The following is a 19,139-nucleotide window of genomic DNA, read 5'->3' as shown; positions in this document are numbered from 1 at the left end:
AGCTGGACTGATTTTTGATTATCATCATCTTCTTCTGGGTGGTTGATAACTTTGTTTGAAGCACCTGTGTTAGAGTGATACGTCTCTAGTTCTCTAGGTTCCTGTGTTCCTCTTTCCTTTTCAGGTGGCCCTCTGCTTATCTTATGGCAGCACTTCAGAGCTCTGTCTTCCATGAGCTTGCAGTTTCAGTGGTTTCCTTCATTAGTTTTTGTTTTTAAATAATTGTGGACTATTTCATTCTGGTCCATCTGACTTAACAACAGGAGGATCTTCTTAATATTCCTTCAATAGCACATTCTCCTTTTTTGTTTCAGCATTCCTGTACCCCACAGAGTAGTTTACCTTCATATTTTTTAATACCTGTTCAGCACTTGACTGGCCTTTGTTGGGTGCTGCTGACTTGTGCAGAGTTACTTGAAATCTGTCTTTCAGTATTTCAAATCAGCTATGCTTGTCACTTCTTTCTGTTGGTGCAGTTGGTGCTGTCATTTCACGGTCAGCAGTGCCCAATCTCTTGGGCCTTCAGATTTGCAGAGTGTATCATTTAGCCAGAACCACCTGCACCTTTTAGTATGAAATGTGCCCGCGGTGTTAGAAGTTATGTTGATGCATCCAACTGGGATATCTTAGTTAAATAGGCTCTCTTCATAGCATAGGCCCCTTTCTCTTACGTAGGCTGAAACATAGCAAATACCAGACAACTTGATTTGTTTGGGGTGGGTTACTTGAAAGTTGCCAATGAAAGACTTCAGTAGCCAGATATGTAAGTGTGACTCCTTGTGGGCACACTTGACATAAAAATTGATGCTATTAGCAAATGTCACTGTAGTTACAGGAAGGGGGTAGATAAATTACTCAATGTAGATGTGTTCTTTAACAACAACTCCTGATTTTTCTTAGCCAACAAGCATTCAGAGGACAAAATGCCAACACGTAGCAGTGCTTACCATTTTTTTTTCTCTGAGTCAAGCAGCTGGCATAGTACTTTATTTATTATCAGTCTTCTCTTAAATGCATCCTGGGTGTTCACTACTGTCTGTATGAGTCAGGGCTGTGATTCTGAAAATTTGGAAATTCTCAAAACAAAATTTACAGAGAGTAAGTGAAGCAGAAGAGTAAATACATGTCTGGTCTGTGTTTTACAGCCCTACTGCCTTGCTAGCAACAAGTCTGTATCTCCATTATCATGACCCAAGGTACTAGGATGAGTCTAGAGTCTCTGAAACTTTGACTAGTCCTTAAAGATGCTGGAAGTTCTTGCTGGAAACGCTGGGCTTGTGTGCATCTCCTTTATGTGCTCATCAGAAATTTGACAGAATGGAGCCTGCTGGTACCAGCCCTACTTGCGTCTTGCTTTGGGTGTAGACTAGGAGCTCTTTGGAGATTAGAAGGTGCAGAGTGAAGTTTTGCTTAAGAGGTGAATGAATACGCTGTAAATCATTAAAGGGTTGTGCTTTGCTGGCCCTTATTAGCAGTGTCTGGACAAGTAGCATCTTTCTGAAGAATGCCAAATCTCTGGTGCATGGCACTGCCCCTGGGGGTGGGGCCTTAGGCAAATCTCATTTAGCAAGTCTAACCGGCTTAGAGCTGATTTCCTTCTCAGACATATGGAATTAACCAAAGATAATAGGGACCACGCCTGGCCAGCATATTGTAAGAACTGACTTTTCATTTTACGGTATTGCGAGGAAAGAAGAAAGAGCTGAGCTGTTTTCTTCCAGTTTTCTCTTGGCTTTGCTTTCAACTTTTGCTCAATGACAGCAGCATGCAATGCAACCTTGTGTGTTTTTGCTGTCATAGAATCGTAGAGTGGGCTGGGTTGAAAAAGACCGCAATGATCATCTAGTTTCAACCCCCTGCTATGTGCAAAGTCTCCAACCACTAGACCTGCCCAGAGCCACATCCAGCCTGGCTTGAATGCCTTCAGGGACGGGGCATCCACACTTTCAGAATGTCATCTCATGCTGAAAAGGGATGAGATCCTTGCTTTCTGTTCACGATTCAGTCATTCCCTTGTGCTAACTTTGGCAAGGCACTGAATCTGCCTTCACTTTCTGTGCTTGGTTTCTAAGTTGGATGTAGTCAGTGGCAGGTTTCCCGTTGCTTTCAGTGATAATACCTGCGCTTATGGGTACACTGAGATGTGGCAAAGTTAACCAAAAGTACAAAGTGCCTTTATCCTTGCTAGCGTTTATCATCCCCCTGGCAAGCAGTGACTATTTGGAACAGCTTTGTTCAGCTGTGATATCTTAGCCATATTTTGGTAGAAGTTAGTTGTCTCCAGGTGAGATCTGTGTTGATTAGGAGTGATGGTACTGGAAAGTGGTCTTTTTTGTTGGGTTTTGATGTGAAGGTAGGAAGGAAATTCTGCCTGTTATTCCTCCCTGTTAGGCAATTTGACTCAATTCGTTAATAGCAACAATTTGCACTATATAAGTACTTCACTCCTGTCCAACCTTTCCCAGGATTTGCAAAGCAGTAATTAATTCTCACTTATGCTGCTGCGATATTATATTCATCTTAAGACATGGTGGTACCCAGAGCACAGAATAGCTCAAATCAAGCTCAAAGTCGTGCTATAAACAGCAGTAGTGCACTGGGGAGCTCTTTTTTGTGGCTGTTGGGCAGCACTTCTCCTTTGCAGCTTTGCTCAATTTACAGATCCCATCAGTCTTGTCTGCAGCTTGTGAAGCATCTCTTCTGCTATTATGCAGTACAACTGTGGGATTCCTGGGGGAAAAGAAAGGAAGCAGTTGGCAAAATGCATTCTATTATCTATGTTCTTTGTTTGCTGATTCAATTTACTTGTGTTTTTTTGGTGTTATCGTCTCATTTTTGTTATTTTTGGTGAATCGCTACCGGTAAAACTACATACGTGAAAGATATTCTGCTTGCAGCTTGTCTCCCTTTTGTAAAGAAAGAAGGGGTTCAGTTTAAGTGAACCTGATGCTAATAGAAGCCATCAGTGTAGCTCATGTTTCATTGAATTCTGTTTTTCGATGATGATCTACTTCACATGAAAGTAAGCACTCTGAGCAGTCCGGCCTCTGTAGTGTGATTCGATCTCGTACATATCATTAAGTAATTAATGTAAGTTAATTTGGTGTAATTCTGAATGTTAACAAAAGCAGAGAAGGAGGTTATTTTGTTACTCACAGGTCGAAATTCAGGAATTACGATTCATTTTGGAAAAAAAAAAAAATTCCCTCGCTGCAACTAACCAAGAGGTTTTGCTTTGTTTCAGATTGTGGAAACGTGAGCTGAACTATCGCGAGACTTACAACGTGATAACTACACCAAAAGTGAGTTTTCTGTTTTTGTTGGTCTTGTATCGGTTGTTCAAGATCACTGGCAATGCTACACGTCTGACTGTACCCCGATAGACTGCCTGCTGAATCTCTGAGCCTTGTTCAAGCATCAGTTTGACAGGATTCCTCTTACCCCTGCGTGTGTGTGCTTTGTGTTTTGAGGGTAATTTGATCAAAGATATTGAGTATACTTCCTGGGCTGTGTAGTGGAGGACTTGGTGGTGCAGAGGTGAAAAATAAAACTCATTGAAGTGTTGTCAAATTCTTTTTGTGCAGGTGTTGGTTTTCCATAGGAAATGTCTGAGTTGCAGTGCGAGCTGAGCTATCCAAATGCAAGTGCTACTGAGTACAAGCACTGTGAGCTGAATCTTATGTTGCATATTCCTCTTTTTGCATTTCAAATTTAGGGTTTGTTGTTGCCAACAATATTCTCTGCAACGTGGACTGATTACCTGGCCGTCAGTCTGCACACACTCACCTTGTTTGAGAGATTGCTCCTCTGCTTTGTTGAAATGTTTGGTTGAGGTTGTTTAGAGAATACTCAAATCTGCAACGCAGCACAGATGTAAAATAAATAAATAAATAAATAAATAAAAAGCTGATACATGAATTTGTCACTGCGCTCTGGCATTATCTATTTAGAGAAAGGTTTGTGTAATGGACGCAGACAGCTTTTGGTTATTTGAAGGCACAGATGAAAAGCAACACAGTGTTGGTAAATACCATTCTCACTTTATTTAGTTGTTCTTCCTCAGCCAAAAAATACTCAGCTACTTGCAGTTTTCAAGCACCAGGTTTATTTGGTGATAATATGCAGCCAGGATTAAGTTATAGTTCTGTGTATTTTCTTCTCTTTTTCCACCAGCTGATTCTTGCTCTGTCTAGAGTAGGCAATGGAGTCAAAACTGGGACATGCGTTGCCTGCATCTTTGTACTGGGGGTGGTTTCATCTGGCTGTAAAGTTTCTGCTCTTACTGCAGCCCCTTCCCCCGCTCTGGAATACAGACAGACTGCAGTACAGAAAATAAAGTTTGTGTTTTCAGAAAGCTGAAAAGAATTGCTGCAGTCAGGTAAGCAAGCCTTGGTGGTTGTGGAAGGCAGTGAGAGAAGCAGGTGGGGTGTGAAAATGTATCAGTGAGCCTTCAGTTGTCAACAGACATGAAAAGAAGCTGCTGGGTCCTGCTACTGGTGTTTGTTATTCCTTGTCCATCCTGAAAAGTTCTAGCTTTGAGCCCAGTGACTGGGAGATACTTCTTTTTAGATGCTTCTTGTCAGCCTCTGCATGTCAAGGCTTTTTGGGGATTATATGTGATTCATCACACAGAAAGTTAAGTAGTCAACAAGAGCTGGGTCACTGAAAGCTGTAATGAAGCTAACTCCAGCAAACTGGTGGGGAGAGAATGCTGACAGTCTGAGCTTAAAGTGTATCCAAAGCTGTGTGATTGGTGCTCTTTGCAAGGGGCAACAATGAACTTGAAGAGACTTCATTTTGCCTTTGGATTCACTAGTGAGAGTCTGAGCTTCAAAAGACGTGATTGCAGGTATTGAATGTGCTATCTGCTTTTACCAAAAGGTCTTTGCAAACAGTGAGGCATGTAACCAGAAAAGTCAATGCAGGCTGGTGAGTTTTTGGCTGAAAGGGTGAGGTGAACTCCTATCTGCTCCTGGGTATTAGTGATAATTCAGTTTTGCCAGTAATAAACAGCAGAATGTCGGTAACTTCAGCTGTTTTTGAGCTGCTCACAGGTCACAGTGAGAGAAGTTGTGTTCTTGCATAAATGGAGAGGAAAAAAACCAAACCTTATCCTAATTAATCAATAGCCTGAATCCCATTCGAGTTAGCTGATGAGACAGCACTGGCTGCAGGAGCAGCTCCAGACCAAGGCTGGGTAAACATTTAAGATTCTTTCTTTTTTTCCCCTTGTTCTCTCTGATAGTATTTCCTTCTTCTGCATAAATCCGAGCCACCTTCAGATTGTTACTTTTTCACAGCACCCTGTGTTCAGTTCTCTATAGTCTTGATAGCCTTCCTTATAGCCCTCACTTAACCTTCTAGACAGCTCACATAATGACACTGAAAAAATCTTCATCCTTTCTCGCATTGCTTTCTGGACTGCCCCAAAGCACTTTCTATCACCTTGCTCATCACTAGCAATTTCAGGTCTTGCACAAAGGAATGAAAGCAAGACAGTTTCTCTCAAGCCTGTCTGTGCAAGCTCAGGTACATGTTGAACCTAAATATTACCTAATTTCTCATACTTGCATGACAGTGAAACCCACATACTTGAAACAAAATCTGAAATGCTGATGCAGCAGTGTTGTTTTACTGTGAATCTGAAAAATAAAATCAAAACATGCAACAAAAATCTATTTTTAAATCTTAACCAAATATTTCACAGGAGGAATATGTAAAAAATAATTTCCATATTGGTACTAATTCATGGCTAATTTACAAGTGGTATGGAAAAAAAGATACTTTCAAAAGCCCAAGGAACCATATTATCTAACTGAATGTTAGATAGATGTTCCTTTGTGTGTGGCTACTGCTTGCAAGGCAGTCTTCAGCCTGTGGATCAGCACCTCAGGAGGCCTGTGAAGGTCATGTGTGGTTGAGCCTATTCTGGAGATCCTCTGCCTTTCTACTGAATCTAGGAAAAGCTTTTTGCTTTTGCAGATCTCTGTTCTCTGTCAAATATGAGGTATGGAAAAATGGGTTGAACTTGTGTTTTAAACATCCTGTAAACAGAAGGGAGTGCTACTTGAAAGTTTACCTCTGTACTGTTAAGAGCTATGGCAGCTGTGATCATCACTTACACTATGAAGTCTTTCCTACTTCAGTCTTTAGAATTAGTGCTGTTTTTGGCTGGTTATTCCTTAAGTGTGGCTGGCTATACAGCAACAAGTAAATGATTGTAAAAAGGCACTTGATTTCTTGCAGTAATGTGTCATGACACCAGCATACTGGATCACTAGTTCCCAGTGTAAGGTAATGCACCTCAAGTTATTTTACACAACTGTTACGTAGGCTCATCAATAGTAGTGTCTCCCACATTACAGCTGGGAGCAGAAGCTGAATGGCTTCAGCCACACTGCCAGCTCCTACTGCAGGGGTTCGCCTACAGAGCAGTGCTGTGTGTGCTGTATGGGAGTGAGGGCAGTGCAACAAGGATGTTATACTGAGGCTGGCTCCTTTCTCTGTTACGTTTCTTCTGTGATGATCTTCTTTGTGCTACATTAAAAAAAAAAAAGCCTAAAATGCTAGACCCATTTCCCTTTTGAAGGTATTAAAATCATTGTATCCAGTATCCTTGGCTAGAAAGAAATTGTGTTCTGTCACGTGAGGCAGAAGCTATTTAAACTGAACCTTGGCTGCACACGTAGAAGTCACAAGGAACTTGAGCTTATGGAAAAAAAAAAAGAAATTCATTAGGTTGGAAGCAGAACTTACCTTATTGTTCTTAGTGCTCCTCTTGTTGGCAGAGGCAGAATTTGTTCATCCAGGGAGCTCTTGTGCATCCCAGCAGCGTGCTGCCTTGCGCTTGCATTGGACAGTGTTGCAGACTGTGGGCTAACGAGTGCACTGAAGAGTTAGAAAAGCACATGTTCTGGGCTGCATCCAGCCATTCAGGAACGAAGCCATCGAGCTGCGACGTTAAGCAGCCCTGCCTCATAGGCTGAGCGTGTGCCTTACAGAGCTTGTGACACTCCCTGTGTTCATACCTGGGGAAGCGGGATGGGTCCCACGTGATGCCTTCCTCCTGAGAGCCAGTGGGTCGGATGTGGACTGGCGAAACCCATCTGCCCTAGGGAGGAAGTGAGGTGGGAAGTGTTGAAGGAGAGCGGTGCCTGTAATGTTTTCTCCTCTACTACTGTAGGGAACACTCATAGGAGTGGAGCCAGATGTGTTTGCCGTGTTGACTCTCATGGATTTCTGCTTGGCATGACTCTACTGAAGGCAGCACAGGTTTGTCAGTATTGTGCAGCAGAAGAGCTGGCTTGCTTTATTCTTGCAGGTGCAGCTGGGCCTTCAAATTACGCATCCAGAGCCCTGCTCACTTGCGTTGTTCAAAGCCTTAGATGGTATATATACAGAAATAGGTGTGCTTATTAAGGCCAGTGGTTTTTTTTGTTGTTGTTGTTGCCTCAGATTTCATAAAATATATTAAGATGCAGAGTTCTAAAAGTAAATAAAGCAGCAGTTTTCTGAGTGATAGCAAATGCTTCAGTTAATGTTCTGCCGAATACCAGATGTGAGACCCAGAGGCAGGGCCAGAAAAATATTTATTGAAGGACTATCTGAGGAAGTTGTTCTTTTGAGGCCTGCAGCTCCTGAGCACCAGTTACTTAACTGAGGAAGTGTTTGTGGGCTGGTTTTAATGAGTAATTCCATTGCCAGCAGTGTCTTCAGGAAAAAAAAAAGCCAAGAAAAACCAGCAAATGGAAGGAACAGGTGGTACACAACTCTGCGTAAAAACAAAACAACACATATTGTAGAACTAGAACTTCTACTTAATGATAAGTCTTCAAACTTTGATGCATTTCATTTATGTGGAATAAATTACTTGAGCAGCCAGCAGGCTCTTAAAATACATTTTGTTTGTGGTAATTCAGTGAGGGCAAAAACTTCCCTTGTAACCTCTTTAATTCCATACCAGAAAGTTCAGACACAGGAGGATAATTTAGATTAGATACTCCTTCATAGGAATGAGTGGGAGTTGTGCTCTTGACTTCAATGGGAGTAGTAGCCAGGCCCTTTCTGTGTAGGTGTCACAGCAGTGACGTTAAACATGCTTTGAAATTGTAACTCAAAGTTTAAATTAAGCAAGTTGAGACTGTTCTGCGAGAGAAGGTATCTTTTATTTGATTTAACAGAAAAAAAACGGGCAAGTTTGCAAGTGGGTGGTGAAGGCCAAGATATAGGTTTCTATTTCCAAAAGCTTTTCTTTCTTCCTACTTTTTTCCTTTTTGTCTTCCTTTATAGATGTTATATTTATCTACAGTGTTTACTTCAGTTACAGCTTTTGAGCTTAGTGGCTGTAATGTGCCTTTTATGACTTGAGTATGTTTTGTTATGTGTGGGGAGAGAGCATTTCAGTGTGTACAGCTTACAGATGGAAGCTTTTCTATGACTTACGGTCCCGGTTCATATCCTGTTCACAGATTTTTATCTCTGTTCCTTGTATCCTCATACCTTTCTGGAGCTATTGCCAGTCAAATGATGATACATCAAGAGTCTCGTTGCTCCCACACAGTTGGCTTTGGTGTTTGTTTTTTGTGTTTGTGTTCTCCACTGATACCAGTAACAGCAGAACCAGGGTCAAAACAATATCTGATAGGACACCGTGAAGGTCTCGCAGCAGCTCTGCTGAGAGGAATGTCAAATTTTCCCTGCAGTTCTTAGTTGGAAGAATGAGTCATTTTTCTTCTTTGAGCTGTTAAGTGCTGCTGGCATAAACATGTCTTGTTATCTGGAGCTTTTACAGCATCTCTTTAAATGTTGCTGCTCACCTTGGAAGTTTGGGGAATTCGCATATTAATGGCAGCCACATGCCACATTCTTGGGTTTTGGATTTGAAAGGTGGATTGTAGAATTCAATTCATTTGTCTGAGCTTCAGTTCTCCTGTCTGAACTATGTACAAGGCTAGGAATTAATTTTGCAACTTCCATATGAAGCCTCACTGGTTTGACTTTTAACTAATTTGTTTTTTTGCTGTTATCGTCTGTTTATTTTACTCCATGGCGAATTAAACACTCAGCAGGCTTGAGGATGTGGATACCATGTATCTTCTGTTACCTCTTCTCAGGATACTGTTGTGTAGCAGAAATAACTGCTTGTCCAGCCATTGGGCTTGTAATTCCTAGCGTGTTTAGGACTGACGTCTCAAATTCTCACAAAATGAAGTCAGCCCCATACTTCTAGAGAATGCGTGCTGATTCAGTGTGGGGAGTACAAGCCTGGGTGTTGACAGACCTGGATGTGATTTTTCTGTCCACATTTGCCCGTCTAATCTGGTCAAGCCACTGCCAAATAAAATCCAAAAGTAAAGCCTGAGAATCTTTCTCCTGCTGCAAACATATAAGTAGCTTTTTAGAGACCCGTGTCACTGCACTGTTGAGCGGGGTCCTTTTATGCTTTGCTGATTTTCTGTATCTTGGATGAGGTTACAATCCAATGTAGTGCTTTGGTTTGCTGAACGCAGTGTAAGTCACACTTGGATGCAGTGATGGAGTAATGGTTGCTTTGAGCTGGGGCTTCCAAATCAGTCTTCTGAACAAGAATCAAGGGGAATTATGTGGTTGAAAACGTGAAAACCCCAGTCTTCAAACTGTTTAGTGTAAATTTTTAAGCTAGGGAAGATAGAATGCATCACAGTGTTGCATTTGGAATCTAGAATTTCAAAAGCTGTATTTTTTCAATCTTAAGGTACCTACTGAATAAACAGCGACCTTCCTGCAGGAAAGGCTCTGTGGAGCTGGGGAGCCAGCTGGGGGACAAGGCTTTGGTTACATGTGTGTACTGGTGCAAGGCTGCTGGACCTGAAACTGGTTTGAAAAAACACTGGTCAGGAAAGAGAGCCTGCCCAAAGTTGCTTCCTGTGGAGGTAGGATGGGAGGTGAATGGGAAGGTGCAGTGGCTGAGTGATTCCTAAACCAAACGTACACGGAGTCACAAGTGAATCTGAACTGGTGACACAGGGGTTCTTGTGGAGGGAGCGTGTGTTTCCCTGCACTGTACAGCCTGTGTCTGCTCTGGCTTCCTGTGCCCAGGTGACGTGGCTTAGGAGCCAAGAGAATGCCATGTTATGCTTCTGGGAAGATGCTCAGCTCCAGAGCCTTTGTGGTGATGTGTTCCTGGAGTGTAGAGGGAACTTTATGATCCACTGTGGGGAGGTACATCTCAAGACACCTAGGGTTATCTACAGACAGACAAGTCTGCGGCCCAGCTGTGATCAGACTGATCTCATGAGCCCTGTGCGGTGCTGTTGTCTCTTCCATCAAAGTACCTGTTTCCACTATACATCTTAATTACCAGCTTATCTTGATCTAGCAACTACAAAAAAGCTTCAAAGCACAAATAGTAACAAGAACGCATGTGAGGACTTGTCTTTATTTTGAATTAGAACAGGAGTGCATGCATCTGAGCCCAGTTATAATGTGCTCAGAAGGAGAAAATGTGGACCACAGCCCATCCAGTTGGAAACCATTGCTTTGGATGAAAAGCTGCTGCATTTCTCGAGCAAATATAAAGTCATATGTCAGCTGTGTGATCGGGTCTAGAAAGCCTGGACTTGTGAATACTGGCAGAATCTGACAATTGTATTTCTGTTTTAAACATTGCATATTTTCCTAATAAGCAAGTAGTGAAACTGAAGTTTGTTGTGCTTAACTCAGGATGCAATTGCATGCATTGTGTTCGTGCTGGGAAGCTTGAAGCATTGGGAACGCAGGCTTCTTTATCTTTTTAATTGCTGTAGTTCCACTAGTTTCCATAGCCATGCACCCACGTGCATTTATAATGGCCAGCAAACAGCCTTTTGAGACTCAGAAACACACATGAAGGTACTAAGCAACATCTGTAACGTAGCAACAGGAAAGCCTTGATGCCATTCTTATTACTGTTGGCTGCGGCTCTTGGTGCTAAGAGAGAGGGATTGTGTGGTGGAGGGCTTGCTTTCTTTTGGGCAGGTTCTGGTAAGGCTCATCACGTTGCCTGGGATTGTAATGCTACCAAATGTAACACAACAGCAAGCTGTGTTTGTGGCACAAGGACCCAGCCTCAGGTTTGGTTCAGAAGGAGTCAAGAAGACACAGCATTATGTTTCCATGCCTTATTTTTGCTTTCCATGGATTCTTGTTTACTCTTGTGAAGCTTTGCCTTCTTGGAGCCATTACAAGCTTTACCAGCAGGTTCCAGGCCTTCACGTTTTCACCTTCCAGTTCCTGCGAAGCACTGTTGCGGGCTGTGTGGGCAGTGGAAGCCTCTTTGTGTTAAGCTGCAGGCCCTTGGCAGCTCCTTCAGCTTTGCTGTGCTGTTTGGGAATGGAAAAGAAGTGCCTTCTGTGCACAGCACAGAACGAGGTACTCGGGCTGAGAGAACAGTGGGGCTACAAAGCAGCGTTTGTGTGTTCCTTGGTGTCAGCTTCTCTACTGATATTCAGCAACACGGAGGCCTGAGATCAGCGCCGCACCTGCTGCTGGGGCTGCCTTTTGCCTGCTGCCAGGTGCCTCGGTCTTATGCAAATGAACCATTTAAGAAAATGAATTACTTGGATGGAGCCATTCTGTAAAGAATAGCAGCAGATCCTGTAGAAGCCAGACGTGTTTCAGAAAGATGTCCCGTATTTACTCCAAGCGTAGCAATTAGGTGTTCCCTGGCTATCTCCTGTGTTTTTCACATTGTTTGCCTATTATTTCTTCAAGGGCAGAGCGGGAGGTAGCATTAATGTAGTAAGACTGCCTGTAATTACACAGCCGAGGGAAGCAGGAAAAAAGCCTTCTGGGTGTTTCCTTCATCTTGGGATTTATTAGGTGTCTCCTGTGCTGACAGAACAAGATGTGGAATTGCTTTCAGTGTTCATTTGTCACTGTGTGTGCGACAGAAGGAGCAAGTCTCACAAAGATACTGTAATGCAGGGACTTGGTTTGTTTGGTTCTGCCCATTATGGGCTAATTCCTGCCATTTCATTTTTTTAAATGGTTTTCAGGTCTTTGAGTAGACATTCTTTTTTTTTGTTGTTGTTTGTTTTGTTTTACAAATGCAGTAGAGAGCATGTTTCTCTTAGAGATTTCAAAGCAAAATAGGAGCTGAGTTTGGAGCGTTTGTTCTCTTTTTACAATACTGATAATCATCAGCAGCAATAAAATAACTTCAGTCCTGGCTTCAAGGGCCAGAGAGCCATGGAGCAGTCCCACAGCCCCTGCTGCTGCTGGTGAGACTGCTGAGTCCTAACTCTTCTCTATGAGGTAGCTGCTATGGAAGCAGTGGGTTTGGATTGGGGGAGGCCTCACATCCAGCTCACCAAGGCAGGATGCTTCACATTTGGAGGAGCAGCGTGTGGAGAGCTGCCTGGTTGGAGATCTGTGTGTGATCATGATGGATGTGCCATTTGGATGCCACGGTTGTCTGGGCAATCTCTGTGCTAGAGGGGTTTGTCTGGGGTACAGACAAACCTCTCCAGTTTTTTAGGATTGAAATCAGGGCCAGGATTTGCTTTTTCCTTCCTGCTGAATTTACTATCCTTCCTGTGTGATTCCTTTGAGCTGTGAGGAGGGTGGAAGCCTTGGCTGACACAGGGGGAGCTGCTGCCTCCTGTGTTAAAGATGAATTATGAAGATGCAAACTCTTCTTTTGGAAGCACTATTTGACAGATCACAGACGCTGGCCACTGACGTAATCGTAGCAGACTTTTCTCAGCTGCAGTTTCCTTGGGCATATCCAAATGTGAACGTCATGCTGTCTTGTGCTTTCATGTGACCTTACAGCGGGTGATCTTATTGGAGTGCTCCTCTGCTGCTGTGCCACCTAAATAAGCCTTTTCTCATGGACAGATGCTTATGGGCTGTCCTGAGAAGGGTCCTGCTCTGTATGATATTGCCACAAGCTCCTTTGTCCAGCTGGTGTCAGGTGACAAAGGATGCCATTAAAAAAAAACATGTGGTGTCCTAAAGCTGCTTCTGTGAGCGTAAACTTAATTTTTGCTGTAGTTGTAGCTTACTTTAGGAGCACCTTTGGAACAAGGGAATGCTTTGTAGAACCCCCTACTGGAGGGAGACGTGGCTCAGCCCTGCATAGCAGAACTCCTGCGGTAAGGCGATGGGGTGCTTGAGGTGTCTGTGTCTAGTAGTGCAGGGTACACACTGTCCTTCCTTGATCTGCCTTGATTAGAAAGCAGGAGCACTTGTGAATTAACATCCTGTCCCACAATGACTGCAAGTTAGGTCGGTGCTGGTTCAGCAGTGGTATGTGTGGAGTTCGAAGCCAGGAGGGAGAAAGTCCAAGTTTTGCACTTGCAGGTGCAAAACGTAATAAGAAACTCTCAGGAGACTTTAGCCCACAATGTTTTTTATATAGCAGCTTTCACTGAATCGGTAGATCTTGAGAGACTGTCACCTACCTGAGGAGTCTGAGAAGAGACCCCTCTGAGCAGAGTGAAAGCCTCTGTTGTGCTAAAGAGAATGCCTGGGACCTGGTCAGGTCAGATTGCTCCTGGCTCATTGTCCAGGCAGATGGAGCAAAATATTTTAAGTATGAAATAAACCTGTGTTCCTGAGAAGCATGCTGTAAAATGTCAGTGCTTACAACCTTTCTATAAAGGTATCTTCAGCTCTGGTGGGTTTCCTCTGCAAAATACACTACCTAGTTTTGTAGGTTTGCATGACCTGTGTGTGTTCTGGGTTCCAGAAGATGCTGAGGACCCTTCTTACCACCAGTGACCAGAGGTGGGTGTGTCAGCGTGCCCTTTGGAGGTGGATGCTACAGCTATCTATGCTACAGCACGTGGCCCCGTTGCACAGCGCAGGCTGGGTGTTGTGAGGGGCTCTGTCTCTCCCCGTGGCCCTGTCACAGTGTCTTGCTTTGCTCTCACATAACGTGCTTGTGCTGGGACGTGCTTGTAGGCTGCAGGGCTGTTTGAGTACTGATTGCAAACAGAACAGGAACGATTGCTTGGATTATTAGAGAGGAAACTGTGGAAAATGTGACCTTTCCTCTGCTGCTCAGGGTAGAGTGAAGACTTCATAGCTTTCTGGTTTTTGAGCAACTTGGTAAATAGCAGGGATGTGCTTCGGTGTAAAGGCAGGTTGCAGTGGCATCCAAAGGTTTCCTGGGTGCCAAAGAGAAGGGGTGAAAAAGACATGAGTGGTAAGCATTCCAAAAAGTCATGCAGAGATGAGGAAATAATTTATTCAAGAAGGAATAACAGTGTCCAGGAAAAGCATGCCAAATCAAGCAGTACAGTTTTGCCTGAGCACAGAGCATGGGCTGTGACTGTTGACCATTGTGAGATTAGATGGGGCTAGTGGGAGCTGCAGGGGGTGCAGCAGCTAGGAAATAAAGCTGACCATAATGTCAGTGCTCAGAGTCAGGTAAATGAGCCGTGCTGGAGGACAGGGCTCTGTCATCCCGGAGGTGGTGTGTGCTGCTGCAGACCTTGACAAGGAGAATCGTGCTGACAGTGACTGGCTGTTCTTTATGTATTGGCTTGAATTCATGAGGAGTTTGCTGTGATAAACTTAGTAAAGCAAAGCCTGCGTGTAGAGAACTGGAGAAAAACAAAACAAAACCAAACCATTCAGTGCTCTGTCATGACCTTCATTTTAATAATTGTCATGCTTTACTGACCCTGTAGTGTCTCCATGTATGATACAGGAGTAAAGACAGCTTGCCCTAGGAATGGGGAGGAGTTGAGCAACCACAACCCTCACAAGCATCTGGGAGCTGCCAAGCTGCGTTCTGATGGGCAGGGTGCAAAACTGTTGGATAGAGGCACTCCATTCAGCTGCAGCTTTTGTGACAGCGTGTCTTCCTGTGCGTGGGGAGCAGTGCAGAGCCAGGCGCTAAATGCTGCGGGAAAAGAGGTCGAGCTGGAATTTTCCATTGTCTCTTAATAAAGGCAAGTTTCAGACCACCTTCTCTGTTTGCTAACTGCTGACAGATAAAGCTTTCAGTCATCAAACGTAATTATGTCATGATTTTTTCTCCTGTGCTTTGAGTATCAACTTCACGGTAAGTATTGAGGGAAAACACAGTTCTGCATATTACAGGAAACATCTTTAAGGTGCTTTTCTTTTAAAATACAAATGTAAAAAGGAGTAATTGTTAGAAAAATACAGGAGCAGTTGCTGTATGATTGCATTATGAAATGGATGTAACAGGCTCTAAGGCTTAACTTCAGTTGTAATTTTCTACCATGACTTACTTCCAGGAGTGAGCAGCAGGAGGGGACAGCAATGCAGCAATGCAGCATCTAGCATTCCAGTAGGTCACGTGTCAACTTACCTAGACTTCCTAGGCCAGATGTTTTGTGTGTTGCATATTGAAATTCCCTAGTTTCATATAACATCGTCCCCAGGCCAGTCCTTTCTTAGGAGCTTAAGACTGGCCTTTGTGTCAATGGCTGCAGCCCACTTAACTTCTGTCCTTTGTCATTAAGGCTGGCTGCTGGTCCTTAGCAGCTCTGCTGGCTACGGTGCCAGGCCTGCAGTGCCTCCACGGGGGTGCATGGGGAGGAAGGTGCAAGTTAGCATGCACGGTGTGCTGCTTAAAATGTACTGAAAATAGGTGCGTTATTGGTGGAAGAATTCACTTGGTGACCATGGCAGACTTTGGATGCTGTGATGTGGGGCAGAGAGCAATGTGATCTGTGCACATGCCAGTCCTGCAGCCATCAGAGAAGAATGATACTGGGGCAGGCTGTGCTTAAACCCACCTCTGATATTGACTTGCTGAGTGACCTCAAGCAATATAAAAATGAGGCTGATGGTTCATGTATTGCGCTGTAGAGCTGGGGCGTTCTGCTGGTACGAGTGCATTAGCAGTGCTGAAGGTAGGACAACTGGTTGCATAAACAAAAAGAAATTGTCAGGCTATAACTCAGTACTTTTTGAAAGGAATCTGCACTTTGCTGTCTGCAGAGTGCTGAGGTATAAGTAGTGAAAGCTGCTTGAAGTCTGGGCCAGATATTAGAGCCTGATTGTGGTTAGGACTGCACATCACAAAAGCTGTCTATTTGAGAGGGGATTTAGCTGTTCATTCATAGGTTAGACTCCATCATGCAAAAGCTGCTCTGTTTGTGCAAATATTTGCTTCTTCTGTGACAAAAGCACTGTACTGGCAGGTTAGGGAATGCAGCATTTGTGTATTAAAAGGCACTGGGTAAGCTCTGCCTGTAGCTGTAGATCTGGTTCAGTAGTATACTATTAAGCTCAATTAGAGTAGCAGAGTAAAATAGTTGTAATGGTTCTGCAGTGGAATGGCATGCTAAGACCTGAGCAAACAGAATGTTGTTGCCATGATTAACACTCCTGGAGCAGTTGGCCTACACATGTGTATTTGTTTCTGTGTTGCTGACTTTATTTTGATGCTTTTTGTTGGCTGAAACTTTTTCTTTTAAAATTTAGTAACTGAAACTTGTTAATGCGCAGAACAAAGCATTGTCTGGAATCTGTTCTACTTCGCTGGGGAGAACTGAAAAGAAACAGCTGCTGTATTCCCTTTCAGGCTAGGTAGTCCCACAGTAATACATTTCCATGTGTGTGTACAACCATCCTGTCTCTGCATGATCCATGTAGTACATGGGAAAAAATTTCCCATCTAGTAACTGATGAGGGCAATTTCCTGTAAGCCAGCTCTTCTTGTGGTCTCTGGTTTCCAGCCAGTTCTATTTTTTACCTACCTTTTTTTTTTCTTTCTTTGTTAAAGAATGTTTCTGTTTGGTTTTCTGTTACTAAAATGTGTTTTACACCCTGACCAGGGTAATGTTTTGAAAGGAGCCCGTACAGGCAGTGAAGGTGACGTGTATCTCACTTGGTCAGAGCTTTTGAGCCGCCTCCTAAAGTTGGCATCAGTCTGCAGGGCCTGAAGGAACGGGAGCCACGACTGCAGTGCTTCTGGCTGCCGAGCTGAAGCCAGGACCGTATAACATTGCAGACAGGGTGCACAGGAGGCATCCAGCGGCGTAAAGCCTGTGATCAGTGATGAAGCTGGAAAAGATCCCAACGTGTGGGGGAAGTGTGGAAGTGAAAGGAGAGCCAAGGAGGAGCACAGGGGATAGAAAAGTGAGAGGAAGCTCATTTAGAACTGGCACTCCGTTTACCTCAAAGTAAATGGAAATCTTGGCTGCGGTTACAGATTGTGCTGCAGTATCATGCTGCAGGGCCTGCGTGTACTTAATCCCAATCTCTGTTTGAACTTTCTCCCAAGATTTCAGGAATCTGTGAACCCTTCAGAAAAACATTTAGCGTCTTGCTGCAGAGGGGGCTGGGAGAGGTACCACTTTATGGTGGCAGCAGTTCTACTTGAATGACACTGAGCTAGCCAGATTTTTGGAAATACAAAAAGCAGTTACGTTGGGGTACTGAATAGTTCTGGATTGTTCTAAATTTTGTTAACCCGGCCATTCCAGGATGAACACACCTGGTCCTCTGAGCTTTCAAAGTGGAAGCATCTCTCAGATGCCTTCAGGGTTTTCCCTGGTTGCTGGGTCTTAGTCCTTCAAACTGCTAGGGCACTTGGGAATTTTCAGTAAACAAATGTTTCCATCTATTTGAAATAAATTATACTCAGTGAAGTGTGTGCTAAAATGGCCCTTTTCATGTGAAAAGCAGGCAAAATTTTCGGCTGCAGTGACAGCTCACCAGAATGGCAGATTTGAGAAGAGGTGTGACTTCAGCCCCATTGACAAGATGCCACCATGGCTTAGAAGCACTGCTCGGGGTGTGAGGAGTGCTTCTGTTCTTCATTAGGCACAGCTGCAGCGTTCACAGCAACAGCCCTGGACTTGGGGCTGACATTTCATTGCAGGGAATCATATGGTTATTTCATGTTAGTCCTGAGAGTTGCAACATCATTTTGACTAAATATTGCTGGGGGGGGTAGGATGGCAGTGGAATTTGTGCTTGTGGTGAGTCATCCTCACTAATGGAAACTATTTGATAGAGAAACAGTAGTTATTAGCAAGATAGCATTTCTGTTCTGAATCCCTCTTTTTTTTTTTCTTCTTCTGTGGGCACTTTTTGCAAATTACCTTTACCTGGAGGACCTTGTTTATTTTCATTCTAGCAACAAATGTGTGTGTGTGTGTGTGTGTGTGGAATAGGGGAGGCTTTTTGTTATCTGTGAACTCCAAAGGTGTTCTCTTCTGCTGTGTTTTATTCTGATTTTGTTTTGCACTAAATGTTGGATATAGCTAGTGCTGCAGGTGGACTGTTTAAAGGCATTTATTTTTGAAATGCTAACTTGAGGAACGTGTACATTAAATAACGGTAAAATAAGTACAGTTGCCTTAGAACACTGTTTTCCATCACTTCAGGAAATCCTAAGAGTTCCTCTCTCCAGAAAAATAATCAAGGTGCCAGCTTAACTTTCAAGCCCTTAAATAGACTCTAGAGGATTATGTATGTGATTAAACTTGCTCTCCTACATATGGCATCTTTTAAGACTGCAGCCAGAACTCTTCGATGTTAATGTTGCCATTGGCTGTCTGTAGGCTTAAATTTCTTGCTCTGGGTTTTTGGATATGCAGAAGGAGCATTACTACCTCCTTTTCTGTGCAGGGAGTATGAACCTTGGGTTTGGTGGAGGGGCAGAGGGAATGGAAAAAATGTAGAACAGAATCCATGATGTCTGGCAGCTACCCGCCAGGTTTGGAGGAAACTGGTGCTTTTTGGTCTGGCCATGTCTGCAGCCTGTCGTCCACAGAGGGCTCTGAGAGCACGGGAAGGACACTAAACATTTTTCTTTAATCCTTCTCTTATCACATTTGGGAAACCAAGGCTACATCTCTGCAAAGAAAAATAAGTTTATACTACCTCAAGAGAGAATCTGTGTGTTTAACAACACGTCAGGTAAGAGAATGTTTCTTTGTATCAGCAGCTCAAATACTTAAACCTTCAGATGATGCAGATGTCCTGTGTCTGTGCGTGTTCATCTCAGTAGCCTTCCTTAGCAAAATTAATCAGCTTATTGTTACCTCCATCTTTGAAAATGCACGATTTTTTTTCTCTGTGACTTTAGACTGACTGAAGCTGTAGATATTCAGATATTCCCCTTCCCCCCCCCCATTTCGTACTCAGTACTGATGAAGCAGCTTCTCTTCTAGTTTAATAATGCT

The 19,139-nt window shown here is 43.5% G+C and overlaps 1 protein-coding gene across 24 annotated transcripts in view; it reads left to right on the top strand.

Moving 5' to 3' along the window:
* MAP2 (microtubule associated protein 2) overlaps positions 1 to 19,139 on the top strand; it is a 177,003-nt gene that overhangs the window by 22,864 nt on the left and 135,000 nt on the right. For all 24 annotated transcript variants that reach the window (XM_031554111.1, XM_031554110.1, XM_031554112.1 and 21 more), the window contains exon 2: positions 3,245 to 3,302. The gene's annotated coding sequence lies outside the window, so the exon portion shown is untranslated. The remainder of the gene's footprint in view (positions 1 to 3,244; positions 3,303 to 19,139) is intronic.

The sequence above is a fragment of the Meleagris gallopavo genome, chromosome 7 (assembly GCF_000146605.3).
Source record: "Meleagris gallopavo isolate NT-WF06-2002-E0010 breed Aviagen turkey brand Nicholas breeding stock chromosome 7, Turkey_5.1, whole genome shotgun sequence".
Lineage (NCBI taxonomy): Eukaryota > Metazoa > Chordata > Aves > Galliformes > Phasianidae > Meleagris > Meleagris gallopavo.
The sequence above is the reverse complement of the archived record's forward strand: the minus strand, read 5'-3'. Positions and strand labels throughout refer to the sequence as shown.